Here is a 14,415-nt window from a genome sequence, read left to right on the forward strand (position 1 = left end):
TGTGAGATAAAAAAAGCCATAGAAATTGTAGTCTAAGAGTAAGATCCTCCAGTGGCATAAATTAATGTAGCTCCATTGAATTCAGTGGGTTATACCAATTTACACCTGCTTAAGATCTGCTCCCAAAAAGGTAGTGAGAAAGGAAAAGCCTTAAGAATTAAACGTGGGCCCCGATGAGTGCCTATTACAGGTTGTTTTACTCAAAGGTAAAACTAATAATTAGATTTTTTCCTGGCAGCATCAAGTTCAGGAATGGTGTAGAATGCAGCATGGCAGTATCCAGATAGCTTTCTCATCACGACCAGCAGCTGGGGAAATAGTGCCACCTAGTGGCTTTACACAATGTTTTCCTGATGAAGATGCAAGGCTGTGAGAGATGCTTGTCAGCATTACAGATAGGACGGGATTTGAGGGAAGAAATGCTCAGGATCTGGCAATGAGTTAATTACAATTCAAACACGAGTGGGGAAAAAAGCAAGCCATGGAATAAGAATGAACAAACACTGCTGAGATGTATTGTCTTCCTCCATCCCAACTATGACACAGCTCACTTCTTGATTAATGGACCATGCTTACAGCCTGATACAAAGCCTGCTGATATAAATGGAAGGCACCCTCCCGCCTTTCCCACTGACTTCACTGTGTTTTGGATCAGGGCCTTGGAAAGGGACCTTGGGGAGAGGGACAAAAACATGCTGACATAATAAAACCACTTAGTCCTCTTAAAGAGGTTTGGGGCAAGGAGTGAAATTTAAATACAATTAATTGGGAAGATGATAATATAGGGGGAATTAGCAAGGGTTGGGACTTCATCCTCAGCTGATATCCTACTGAGGGTTTTCCCCTCCTAAAAGTGGTCAAGACACCTTAAGACTTGTCTGCATTTGAGGACTTATGCATTAAGAAGAGCAGGGAAACATTTGCAAATTTCAGCTCCACTGGTGCCAGCAACAGAGAGAGAGCACAAGCTAGTATGGAGAGATTGACACTTCTGATTTAAGCACTAGGTTGATTACACCTTCTCCAAGCAGAGTTAGGTGATCCTTTGCTTAAGACAGCTGTGGCAGCCAGCCTGTCTGCACTCCAGCTCTGATCCAGCAGAGCCATTAGGCCTTTTCAATACACAGATCAGCACTAGTTTAACCAAACTTGGTTTTAAAATCTGTTTAAAAATAAGAATGCTCTAATTACAACTATGTCAACCACTGTAGTTTATACTGTATAAATCCTGATGTGTGACACCCAACTCTATTTTATCAAGGTGAAGATGTAGTTCTGTAGTGAGAATGGACCATTAAGGAGAAGAGACAGTTAGCACACAAAGGGCCTGATCCACTTACCTTGCACCTGATAGAGTCACATATGTGCAATATGAGTATAAAGAACCACCCAATAAGAATGACACTGCTTTACACTTGTAGAAGTGACTAAATATGCTGCATGACAGTGGGGAGTCATGCCCAGCCTTCTTGGTGACTAGTAATTAGACTGACGCTTTAATAATAGATATGGTATGGCCATTAGTTAGACTGACACAGAGAATGCGGACTTACCATTCTCATGCATCGAGTTAGTATCTGATCAGCTGTAGTACAAACTATAAATATTGGATAACAAGGGAGAGCCAATCGGCTCACATCAATTTAGTTTTAGTAAGGAATCAACTTAAATTGGCTTACAGCTGTCTTGTATTGATTTAGCTTAAGTGTATGTCCACAGAAATATTTTGTTAGCAAGAATGTGTACAGAAGGTGAAAGTATAGTGAACAGGTGCAGACAAGCATTTACATGGTTGTCAGAGACTTGTTTGTGCACGTGGGAATCAGAAACAATAGCATGTGTCTAATCACAAAGACAATAGCAAATTAAGACCATCAAATATCTAAGCCATTTTTGCAGTGAATGTCAGTTTCATTGTAATAGGTAGCCATTGTGAAATGGTTTCCTACTCCTACATAATTTTTTCCATAATTATACATGTATTTGGAACGTGGGACAGCTTGTCAAAATCCAGTCTGAGTGGCTGCTGCAGGAGTCAGCTAAACACTTAACTGTTAAATCAGGAGCAGTCCATATGCTGAGCCATGTTCACAAGCCATTTACCAAATAACTTCAGAAAAAACCTGTAAAAAAACCAAAAAAACAAAGTGTTTGCAGGTAAAGGGAAAAAAGCTCCGCTCATTCAAGAAACTCTTCTGTGAATATTTTGCTGTAGATGTGATCAAGATGGTGTTCTTTCCAAGTGCCAGCAATATTTTGCCATGTGATGAGGGTGGTATCACCACGGGTATGTGGGGCTGATTCTTCATTGCCTTGTGTTTTCTGTAGTCATTTTCAGCAGTGCGGAGTATAGATTGGCACTAAGTCAGAATGGTATCTCTTTACACCCGCTTTGCACTCACTTCACACTCCTGCAAATGGTCCTCATAGTCCTGCACATTAATGCCCTCTTGACTGCATACACATGTGTCTGGGTTGCTGAGCAGAGCTTCCCTCCTTAGAGAAGGCCATCATGAGAAATTCCTCCCCTGCACCCCGAGCCTCTCCCCCCTGACTCCAGGTTCCCATTTAAGTCAATGGGAATGGAGAGTAGGTTGGTCATGCTTCTAAAGAGGGCCTGCAGCGTACTGTGGTTGTGGTGATGTCAGCATGGGGATATGATCCATCATCCCATATCTGCACCTGGATCATCAAGATGACCTCACTCCACCAATTGTAGACGCTTGCTATATGAGTTGCTGCCTTGATTGACAAAAAAGTACACCAAGTTCAGCCCCATTACAGTGACTGAAGGGGTTAATGATGAAAGTAGCAAGGAAGATTTCAGAGCTCAGTGCATAAACTAGAAAAAAACAAACAAATAAGAGGTGAAAAGAAAGCAGCACCTTTTTTAGAATGCTAGTGACAGCATTTGAGGAATTCCAAATGCCCTACAAACATGAATGAATTTAGTGGTACAGGAATGGTGTAAGCTAAGCATTATCCCCATTTGGCAGATAAACAAAGGCACAAAGGGATTAGATAACTTGCCCAAGTTCACATGAAGAACCTTTGTCAGTGAGATTTGACCCTAGGCCTCCTTACTCAGCCCTGCACCTTCCTCTCAAAATGATCTTTCCTCCCCCACATTTAGTACTGAGTTGATTCACTTCTCATTAAGCAGCAAAATTGCAGTCTCTCCCAACCCCACCCCAGAAGTGTCCTTATAAAATAAGCCTGCTATATCTGACACAAGCTGCTTTAACTTATTTTTAATCATAGTTTCAAAGTTAGATTCTCTATGGTTGTTTTTCCTTCCTCTCTCCCATGCAATACTGATGGGCTGATCAACAGGGAAGTGGCTTTCAGCAAGAGGTCTGTTTCCTCCAGCAGGAGGCGATTGTTACCAAGTAACTATCAGCAAGGAAGATGTGTTATCGGAGCTGTCACCTTGCAGAGTTTATAATTTAGATACAATAAAAAAAAGACTGCAAATCAAGTGTTACTACTCCAAGAAATAATCCATTAGAATTGCTTCATTTGATGCTTTTAAATTAGCATGTGTTCAGAAAGCCACACTCAGCTTGTTTTCTAAGCGGTCAAAGGTCTAAACTTCTAGCTGGACTTGAACTGGAGTAAGACAGTTTGTTGTGATAGAGTAGTAATTGACCTAGAACTTCATCTGTCACTTGAAATGGACTTTACAGGAAGTTTAAAATTTAATCTCACCGTCCTGTTATTACATCCTTGCTCAGCTCTGAGATTCCTGACTCTGGCCAAGACTGACAAGAGAAGTGCCAACACAGAGTTTGTACTCACACTTGCTTTCCAGCTGATTTTTGGCAACTATCTTCAGGAGTGGAGTCCACAGAGAGTTAAATATCTAAGGGTGTGTTTTAAAAGCCAGCTCTAGATTCCACAAGAAAAATCCAATATGCTGCTTTCCATGGAGAGCTGCTGGAATTCCCCTCTTACCCTCCCATGGTGCAGGAGTTTAACAGTAATATTGGTACCACAGTTCATAGACAATGCAAGCACACCAAGTCCTTCTTTTCCCATCTCAGGGAGAGTGATGTAAATGGCTTCACTAGAGAAATTAGAGGTATGTGGTATGAGATAGAGGTATGTGGATTTACACCAGCTGATGAGCAGGCCTGATGTTTTAGTCATTAAGTATCTAGGATTCTCTCGAAATTTCTCTAGATTAACAGTTTGCCATTGATTTCTTATCAAGACTGCTCCCTTGGGGCATAGGTGAGGTAAAGTTTCCCCAATATCCGTCTGTTTTTTCTTCTGATTCAGGAAATCAAGTAGCTGGGAAAGAGCCTTTTGTTGGCATTTATGGAAGGAAAATGTATGGTGCACCATACATTGAGTCATAAGGCAGAGACCATTACACAGAACATTTTCCTCCTCCCATCCTCCTGATTCCCCTTAGCTCCATTGCAAAGTTGTTTCATTTGGTAGACAAGCTGGGCACCATACTCTGAGATCATTGCCCTTCGCTCTGCATCCCTCCCTTCAGATCTGTGAGAAGCCTCATTTGCAAAGCTACCTCAGGAACTGGACTCAAAGGAACCCAGCCTGTGCTCAGCTAAGAGTGCTTGGGGAAGGGATTCCACATGCAAAATGATGCTGACAGCAGAGTTATTTCTTCCATGCCACCACACCTCCAGTTCTTACGGGCTGATGGGACCTTCAGTATCATCAACTAGCAGCCATGATGAGGGAGTGATTGTTTGCTGCTAGTAGGCACCAAGCTGCCTTTGCCATTTCCAGCTGCACAACAACAACTGAGCAGGGTCAATAAATTAGGGGGGTTCCTGTAGTGGAGGGAAATACTCACCCCAAAAGATTGATAGCCCAAGAGGGTGTCATTCTAATGGGCCCAGAGTTAAGGCTGGTGTGTGTGTGTGTGTGTGTGTGTGTGTGTGTGTGTGTGTGTGTGTGAGAGAGAGAGAGAGAGATACTTGAACTGAGCAGTTTTGGGTTTTCAAACATCAGAGTTGGGGGTTTTGAAGTCCTACTTTCTGGAAGGGCCAGGGGATCAGAAAGCCATGTGTGATAGTGTGATTTAGTGGACAAGGCAGTGAACTGAGAGCCAAGAAACCTGGTTGCTATGCCTGCTAATCACCTGTTGTATGATCTCAGGCAAGTCACTTCACCTCTTTTGAGGTGATCTCCCTTGCTACTTGTCTATTTAGATTGTAAGCTTTGAGGCAGGGACTCCCACATTGTGTGTGTGTGTCAGGCACCCAGCAAAATGGGACACTGAAGTGCTACCATAAAAATAATTGCTTTTTAATAGGCGAGTTAATGAAGCATATGTACAGAATATTTTCTCTGCTTATCCCATATTTGATAACAGAAATGATTCTAGGAAGTGAACAATGGAAACCTAGGTGCTGGTTAAGAACCAAATCTCTTCACATTTCATTCTAGACACACAAAAGCCAAGGAATGCAAAAACACTGTAGTGTAGAGCACATCTTAGCTTTCAGTTCAGGAGCTCCAATGACTATCGTTTCATTGCCTTAAACCCTGTAGATACCCAGGCCAGAAGGGACCATTGTGCTTAGGCTGACCTCTTGTATTACACAGGCCATAAAGCTACCCCCAAAAATCCCTAGAGCATCTTCTAGGGAAAAGAAAAAAAAATCTTGATTTTAAAATTGCAGGGACAGAGAATCTACCATGACCCTTTAAGTTTTTTCAGTAGGTAATGACCCGCCTTGTTAAAAATGTACCTTTTCAGTTTGAAGGTCTCTAGCTTCAGCTTCCAGTCGCTGGATTGTATTACTTTTCTCTGCTAGACTGAAAACCTGTTATCAAGTATATATTCCCCCACCTCACCCCACATAGGTACTTATGGGCTAATCAACCCACTCCTTAACCTTCTTTTTATTAAACTAAATAGACTCAAGGACCTCAGTCTATCACTATAAGACATTCTAACCCTTGAACCATTCTTGTGGCTCTTCTCTGAACCCTCTTCAATTTGTTAACATCCTTCTTGAATTGTTGGCACCAGAACTGGACACAGCATTTCTGCAGCAGTCACACCAGTGCCAAATATTGAGGCAAACTAACCTCTGCTCCTACTGAAGATTCCTTGTTTTTGGATCCCAGGATCACATTAGCTCTTTTGGCTACAGTGTAGCATTCAGAGCTCATGTTCAGCTAATCATCCACCAAGAGCACCCCAAGTCTTTATCAGAATCACTGCTACCCAGGCTAGAATCCCCCTTCTTATAAGCATGGCCTACATGCTTCATTCCTACACTTGCTTGCACCATTTCACCAAGCAATCCAGCTCACTTACTATCAGTGACCTGTCCTCTTCATTATTTACCACTCCAATTTGGGGGTCATCTGCAAGCTTTATCAATGATCTATGTGTTGTTCCAGGTCATTGATAAAAGTTAAGTTACTGTGGATCCCACTAGAAACACCTGTTGATGACAATTCCCTGTTTACAATTACATTTTGAAATTTATCAGTTAGCCAGCCTTTAATCAATTTAATGTTTCCTTCTTCATTTTAGATTTAAAAAAATCATGTACTACCAAAGCAAATGTCTTACAGAAGTGTAAGTATTACATCAGCATCTTTACTTTTATAAAAAAACAAGATATCAAGTTAGACAGGATCTATTTTTGTATAAACCCCCACACTGATAGGCATTAATTATTTTAACTTACTTTAAATTCTTTAGTAAAAAGAAGCCCATATCAGCCATTCCATTATCTTGTCTGGGATCTGTGTCAGGCTGACAAGCATATAATTACTAGGTTGTCCCATTTACCCTTTTTAAAAATTGAAACAAGCTTTCTTCCAGTCTTCTGGAACTTCCTGGTGTTCCAAGACTTATTGAAAAAAGTCCACAATATTAATTGTTCAGCAAGCTCCCTATCCAGCTCTTCTAAAACTCTTGGATGTAAGTTATCTGGCTCTGTTGATTTAAAAATGCCTATCTTTAATGGTTGCTGTTTAACATTCTCCCAGGATGCTAGCTGAATGGAAAAAAGTTTGTTATCATATGATGTCATTACACCATTTGTCCCCCTCCCCCAAATACTACACAGAAATATTTATTGAAAGCTTACTTTTTCTGCATTATTGATAATGCTACTGTGATGGATTGGACTCCTCTTCTGGGTTACCACATGATGTACTGGGATTTCTCTGAGCCTCTCCTGCTCAGCTTGCGTGGGTTCCCTCTCCCTGTTTTGCTGAATTAGGCTCTCTGGCCTCCTGCAACACACACAGGGCCACACCCAGCTGCAGCCAGACTGAAGTTAACTCTGTGTGAGAGGACTCCCCCAGCACTCACTTGCACACCCCTCTTGGGAGATAACCCAAAATACTGTCTCGCTCTGTATAGAAAAATCTGCACAGGGCAAGCTCATGAAAATCTGCTCTCTTCCGCAATGCGAAGAGACATGTGCATGACTTCTTGCCTGCCCCCCACCCCCCGAAATTATTAAACCCAGTTTATGTAAACAAAATAAGTTTATTAACGACAAAAGGTAGATTTTAAGTGGTTCAAGGGATAGCAAACAAAACAAAGCAGATTTTAGTAAACAAACAAAACATGCAGAACACGCACTGGATAGGTAGGATACAAATTAGCAAATTCTCACCCTGAGTGATAAACAAGCTGGCAGATTAAGGCACAAGTTGCCTTGGCTTTCCTAGGTTTTCATACACAAGCTAAAGGTCTTAGCCTGGGATCATCACTTCTCACAGTTCAGTCTTTGTTCCTCAGGTGTTTTCAGCTGTATTATAGGGAGAGTGAGGGCCCCTCATGTTGTCATTGTCCCTCGTTTATATCTTCCCCACACTTGCTGGAAAGCTTTTTTGCTATGACTCAGGTCAAACAGTTCATTGTTTAGAGCCATCTCTGAGAGGTTTCTAGTGCACACAGTTCCTGGGGTGATCCTTATGCTTGTGTGCATTTCTTCAATAAGCCACTAACCTTGTTTGGCCTCATCCAACATAGCACATTTGAAATACAGAGACATGGTCAACATTCCCAGCTTCAGATACCAAAATGATACATGCATACAAATTGGATAAACACATTCAGCAAATTATAACCTTTCCAATGATATCTTACAAGACCCATCTTGCATAAAGTATCTGTTATACCATATTCATATCATTACCATATTTCTATGAAGAATATGGGGTGTAACATCAAAGCTACCATTACCATCTAGTAACAGAACACCTTTTACCTCCTCCCCCTCATTACCAGGAGAATCTTCATTAAGTCTCAGCTTTGCAAGGCTCATCAAAACTTCATTCTGTTGAGTCAACCTGCGAACTTCCAAATCTACATTATCTGCCTTCACTTAGATGCAAGTTTCAGAATCAGAGGGTATATAGTGTCTATACGCTCTAGCTGCACTGCTCCAGTCAGCCCTGAAAAAAGTTGCGGTCATTTAGTTTATTCTGCTGGGAAAAGCAGCAGCAGGCACCACATCATTGTTTATTTACAGGAGTGTCTTGATAATGCAAGTTCAAATGGTATTGACTTTCCAGACACTGATTGTTTTGACTCAGTATGTTAAAGCGAGAAACCAAACCAAACCAAAACAAACAAACAAACAGCCAAGTAAAATCTATGTAAAAGGAACCCCTCCTTTCCTTAGTGTGCTGTCTAAGGATAAATCTTTGGGTCAGGAACCAAGTCTGTCTCTAGTATGTACAGTGCTTGGCACAAGAGGATTCCCACATATTACTGTAACACAATATTAATTCAACCACAGAACAAACAAATTTTGAGCAGAAATAAGACCAAATGGAAGGAAACCCTTTCTAAGAAAATGAGGGAGGAAAATTTGGCTAAATATTAGTTCTGCAATATATAAATAAAATAAATCTCCGAATAAAAGAAAGTTCTTGGGTAGCCCTGGAATAAATAGAAAGTTTACCTGCACAGGCATGTCTGTCAGCTAGATTGTCCTTTGCCATGATCATGTTGAGAACCAAGCTAATGATATTCTACTAGCCCATCAGAAATGTTACCGGCCAAAGATAAGCATGCGAGTTAAATGTTGCAAGTATAACATTAGCAGGACTTCCAGGGAGGCAGGATGGAATTATGGTTAAGGAACTGGATTGGGACTCAGGAAATCTGCTGGCTTCCTGTGTGAGCCAGGGCAAGCTATTTCTCTCTGTACCTCAGTTCCCCTGCTATAAAATGGAGTCATAACTTCCCTACCTCCCAGGAGTGAGGTGTTATGGTGATAGGGGCCCTGTGGATAGCTAAATAGGAATCAGGTGGCACTATTTCAGATAGTCTTGCAAATTTTGAATGCAAAGGTCTTAAAGAAATGCTTATTAATAGTGATGCAATTTTTGGTAAGCTGAATATCACTAGAAAAGTTGGTTCCTAGCCCATCTGTCTCAGTCGGATGTATTTCATAAATGCAGCTGCTCCTTACAAGACATTCGCCTGCCAGCTTGCTGGGGGTTGGCAGAGGGATGAAGCTCTAGAGAACACTCCTGTTGGTGGCAAAGGTGTATGGGACTAGTTGGTTGATTGCTTTCCACTCCTCTCTGAATGCCACTCTGGGGTTCAGTTTGTAAACTTTCATGAACTGAACCCCAAAGGTGGGGAATTTCACAGCCCTGCCATAGCCCCTGGAGCAACCGGACACTCATCAGATCTCATTTGCTCAGAGTCTGAACAGAGTCATTAATATTTTTTGCTACACGGCTAGCTCTTTTTCCAAGTGAGGAAGCCTCATGACTGTTAGCTACCCAAGGAATTTTTTGCTTTAACTGAGGCTTTAAGCCTGATGTAAGATTTTTCTGAAGATACCAAGCTAAGTTCCCTTCTGTTCAGCTTGGCCCATCTTGGGGATTCTTGCTGTGGGATTCTATTCTGACTATAATACTTGTTGGTCTTCCTCTTCTCCCCACTGCTAGTTTTAGAGGACTGCTTAGGAAAGCAATAGTGCTACAAACATAGCAAAGTTTCCAATTTAATAGCAAACCTTTATTAGTACTCTTGTTATCCCTGCCTTAGCACAGAAGCAAATTAGTGCCTAGCTCACAAACTGTTGCTTTTTTCCCCCACAAGGGCTTGATATAAACAGGACTACATTTCTCATCTCTTCCAGTTATGAATGTGCCCCTGGACTCGTACAGGACATCTGTTGTGTGGCTCAAGGAATGAATTACACTCAGTATTCCGAGTTGGCCAGTTGCACTGTACACTGAAGCAACTGGACTGGACTTTAAATTCTCTACCATTTAACATTCATGTAGTAAGATGTGCTGTTGTATTATTTAGAACCCATCTGGCAATGTGCCCAGCATCCTCCACTGCCACTGAAGTTACTAAATTTACCACAGCTGGTCCAACTCTGCTCTCATGACAATCCCAGCATGCAGGAAATATAGCCGTGGTCACTTTCTGAACCAGACAGTTCATATTCACCCATTTCTTAGCAATCCCCTTTGGGGTCTATACACCCCATCACATCTATTTTACAAAGGAAGTAATATTTTGGCTACAGTTAATTTATGCTTATCAGGATGGCCAGCTGCCACCAATAAGCTGCCCTGCAGCAAATCTGGGATACAACAGTTCTGCATCATTCTAAATGGAGGTGGCAGGGAGGGATTGTGGTATCTCAGATAACACTGTATATAGTATTGTGAACAAACATTGACTCTTTAGAGGTGGCCATCATCTTTTAGCTGTTTGTTAGACACCAACCCACCTTGTTTAATTGTGAGGTGAGGTAATATGGCCACACATCAGGTCAACCACAGAGCTAAGAATAGCAATCAAGCCTCAGTCCAGGAATCTATCCATTGGACTACACTGCCTCTGTATGCGATACCATTCCTCTAGAGAAACTTGAGCAACTAGATAATGCAAGTTCTAAATATTATTGTCTTCTAGCCAGGAAGAATCAGCTCAATTTCTAAGCTAGCTTCTGCTTCTTGTCCTGATCCATCTAACAGAGGACTCTAGGTTTTGTCTCCACTTTTAATCTTCAGAGATCTTATTCATGGTGATCAAAAGATCCTTTATGCTTCAGTTTTGGGCCCTCCTTGTCAGGTAATACCCAAATATTTCCTGCTACAAAGGTTTGGTATTTAAAGTCACATACTATGGATCAATCATTCAAACTTTGTCCTGGCACAGCTTAGTCACAATTCTACACTCACTTGCCCCTTCAGACTACTGAATGCTAACTAGTGCTGGGAGAAATTATGGTCAAAACAATTTCAGGGGGGGAAAAAGCAGATTCAAATTGCCCAAAATATTTTGTGAATGTGTCAATTTCAGTAACTTGTTTGGGCTAACCCCCCTTAAAAATCCAAAAGGATTTATTCATTCAAGACAACTTCTTCAGAAACTTCCTTTGATATAAAAAATGCTCAAAATCTGAACAGTTAAATGACACATTTCATTTGAAGAGTCTGACACAAATATGACTATCTGCAAAAAATTCAGAATAGTTTTTCTTTTGGGGTTGACATAAAACCACCTTTGTACTTTCCAGAATTGACAGCAACACCCCAAATCCATTATTCTCACAGCTCAAATGCCAGCAGAGTTATATGCACAGCTGAAGAGACTAGGTACCTAATCCTACTCCAGTCATCTTTTGGAAAAAACAAAGACCTATATGTGGTTCTCTAATAATTTCTCCAGGTTTAAACACATCCTTCTATTTCCTAGAGTAGAAGATGGTGTTCTTGAGTGACTTGCTACATTTACTATGAGGCTGCATAGAAAGAAGTCTTGATTAGAAGAAAGATGTGTTTATAGCACACTCAGCATTGGTATCCTGAACACCCGTTGCCTTGGATTCTTCAAAGGACAGTACTTTGACCCTTCCTAGTGACAGGCCAAGGCAGAGACACAGGCCTCAACTCTCAGTGAGATGTGTGAAATCTACAGTGTTATTCTGATTTTAATAAAGTTACTTCCTTCTAAACTCAAAGTAATTCAATGCTGAATTAGGCCCACAATCTCAGAACAAGACGTGGAAGAGGGCATATGTCTTTCCCACAAATATACATATCTAAATAGGTCACTGGAGATTAGAGCTTGCCACATGGGCACAGCCTAGCATAGGGGGCAGAGCTGAGCGACAATGCACCAAGGTGAGCATTGAGAGGCACTGTGTACTCCCTGGTGCAAAAGCACACCTGCACATCATTCTGGCATGTGGCCTGCTCCCCCTTACACTTGGAAGTCAGGCAGATGGGTGTCAGGAGCAAGGTACTACTCAGCATTCATAAGGGGGCCAAATCTGGCACATAATGAATTTCATTTCATGATTAAACCCCTTTTGGCTACAGGCGTGGAAGTCATTGATAACTAACATTTATATGAAAGTCTTCATTGCCATATGTGTTCACAGACAGCAGGAAGAAAGGGGTGCAAACATGATGTGAAACTTTATTGGTTTTAGATTTTGCAAGATGTTCACAGATTCTTTGCCCCAGTAGTCACCCAACTCTAGTAATTACCATTATCGCTGTTGTCAAGATGAGAAAATGGAGACATAGAAGTTAAATAACCTCATGAATCCATGAAATTCTTTTAAGGCCAGAAGAATCACCCAGCCTGACCTCCTGCATAACACAAGTCATGGATTTCACCTAGTGATGCCTGCATCTAGCCCAACAGCTTGTGGTTGAACTAGACCATAATATTTATTCTTGATTTAGAGCTTCCAAGTAATGGTGATTCTATCAAATTCCTTAGAATCTTTTCCAATGATTAGTTGTCCTCAATGTATAACATTGCATCATAATGGTCCCTTTTACCCTTAAAAAAAAAAAGCCCCAATCAAATGATTATTACTATAGTAGCACCTAGAGACCAACAGATAGCAGGGCCTGCTCCCTAGTCACTGCCTAGTGGTCAGATGAGGGCATGACAGGCACTCTTCTGTCCTTGGTACTCCCGATTGATAGCTGCTCTAGCCCTACAATGATTTGTCGCCTTGTGTGATTCAGTCCTCAAGCTGGCCCACAAGTTGTGTCCGCTCCTTTCAGGATACATAAAGAGTCCTACAAAAAAGACTAGTTCTACCCTCCAGCAAGGTGCTTCAGGTTTTACCCTACTCAAGTCCCATAGTCAGAACTTTCTGGGATATCCAGTCTTCCCAATCTGGAGTCTCTGGTATCAGATTTGGGCTTTCTGCCTCCAGCCTTATCAAGGGTAAGTAGGAGAATCCCACCAGATTCCAACCCAGGGCCCAAAGATAGATCACTGAATCCTGCACCCTAGAGTGCTATGCAGCTGCCTACCTCAGTCTTTTCCTATGACCCTTCCCACACAAGAAGGAAGTGCAAAGACATAACTAAAATAAATCCAAGAAGAAGAAGTCTCTAACCTTGCAAACAGCCAGAGTCCTTTTTCCTCATCAGGTCAGGTAAACCACCAATAGTCAGGGCCCCAGGAGCTAGGCCTCCCACAGTGCTCTTTTTGCAGCGCTTCAAAGCACAGACCTGCTCACCTAAACCAGCTATCTCTAAAGTAAGCTACTCCATTCCCCTTTTAAGCTCCTCCTCCAGCCTGTGTATGCATTGCAGGTGTGGCAGGGTGGAGCTGCCTGGGTTTAAAGTAGCTCCTTAACCCCTTCCTCTCCAGTGAGGATTTGTACAGTTCATCACAGGGCCTCATTGAATTTGGCACTGTGAAGTCACATAGTGTGAGAGAGTCTCTGTCCTGAGCAGCTTACAGTGTATATACACAAGACAGACAAAGGGTGGGGATACTGAGGCACAGAGGTGAAGTGACTTGTCCAAGGTCACACAGCAGGTCAGTGGCAGAGATGATAATAGGACTTCAGACTTATAATGTGCCGCTTACCTGTGAGTATCTTCACTTTATCTTCACACACAACTGAAGCACTGAGAAGTGAAAGCCTGGAGCACCTCAAGGAAGAGATGATTAATTATGATCATTTTAATATAGCATCATCATAAGTGTATAAAGTGAGATCCCAGGTCTCCTGACTTCTAATCCTCTGCTTTTAACCACCGGCTCATCCTTCCACTCCCAAAAGGAGCACTGTGTGTTAGAGGCAATGATTCTTCACAAATGGCACCCTGCCATTCTAATACATGGATCTATATTTTTCTCCTGTTCTCTGCCATGTTTCTGGCTGGAGAGTGCACAAAAATCCATAGCAACATCTATGCAGTGTCATTTTGAAAGTTTGCATTGACTTTCTAGGAACATACACTATGAATAGTAAACAACCCTGCAGCTTCTGGGGGCTGCTACTTGCAACTAGCCCATCTTTCTCCGGGATGTTTTTTTAGACTCAGAATCTATTTTGCTGTATGTATTGCCAGGGTTAGATTTTTCACTTTATATCCATGCATATCCACATTCTGTTCATTATAGTGGGTATTAAATACCACAGATTTGAAGGAGTTTTATGT

At 41.7% G+C, this 14,415-nt stretch overlaps 1 long non-coding RNA gene across 1 annotated transcript; it reads right to left on the reverse strand.

Moving 5' to 3' along the window:
• Nucleotides 1-1,579: 1,579 nt before the first annotated feature.
• Nucleotides 1,580-13,491, reverse strand: LOC119855039. Its single transcript, XR_005292736.2, has 3 exons — nt 13,359-13,491; nt 7,086-7,233; nt 1,580-2,842 (listed from the first exon to the last, which is right to left on the reverse strand). It is a non-coding gene; the product is annotated as an uncharacterized LOC119855039 (long non-coding RNA).
• Between the last annotated feature and the right edge of the window lie 924 nt (nt 13,492-14,415).

The sequence above is a fragment of the Dermochelys coriacea genome, chromosome 4 (assembly GCF_009764565.3).
Source record: "Dermochelys coriacea isolate rDerCor1 chromosome 4, rDerCor1.pri.v4, whole genome shotgun sequence".
In the NCBI taxonomy this organism is placed as follows: Eukaryota; Metazoa; Chordata; order Testudines; family Dermochelyidae; genus Dermochelys; species Dermochelys coriacea.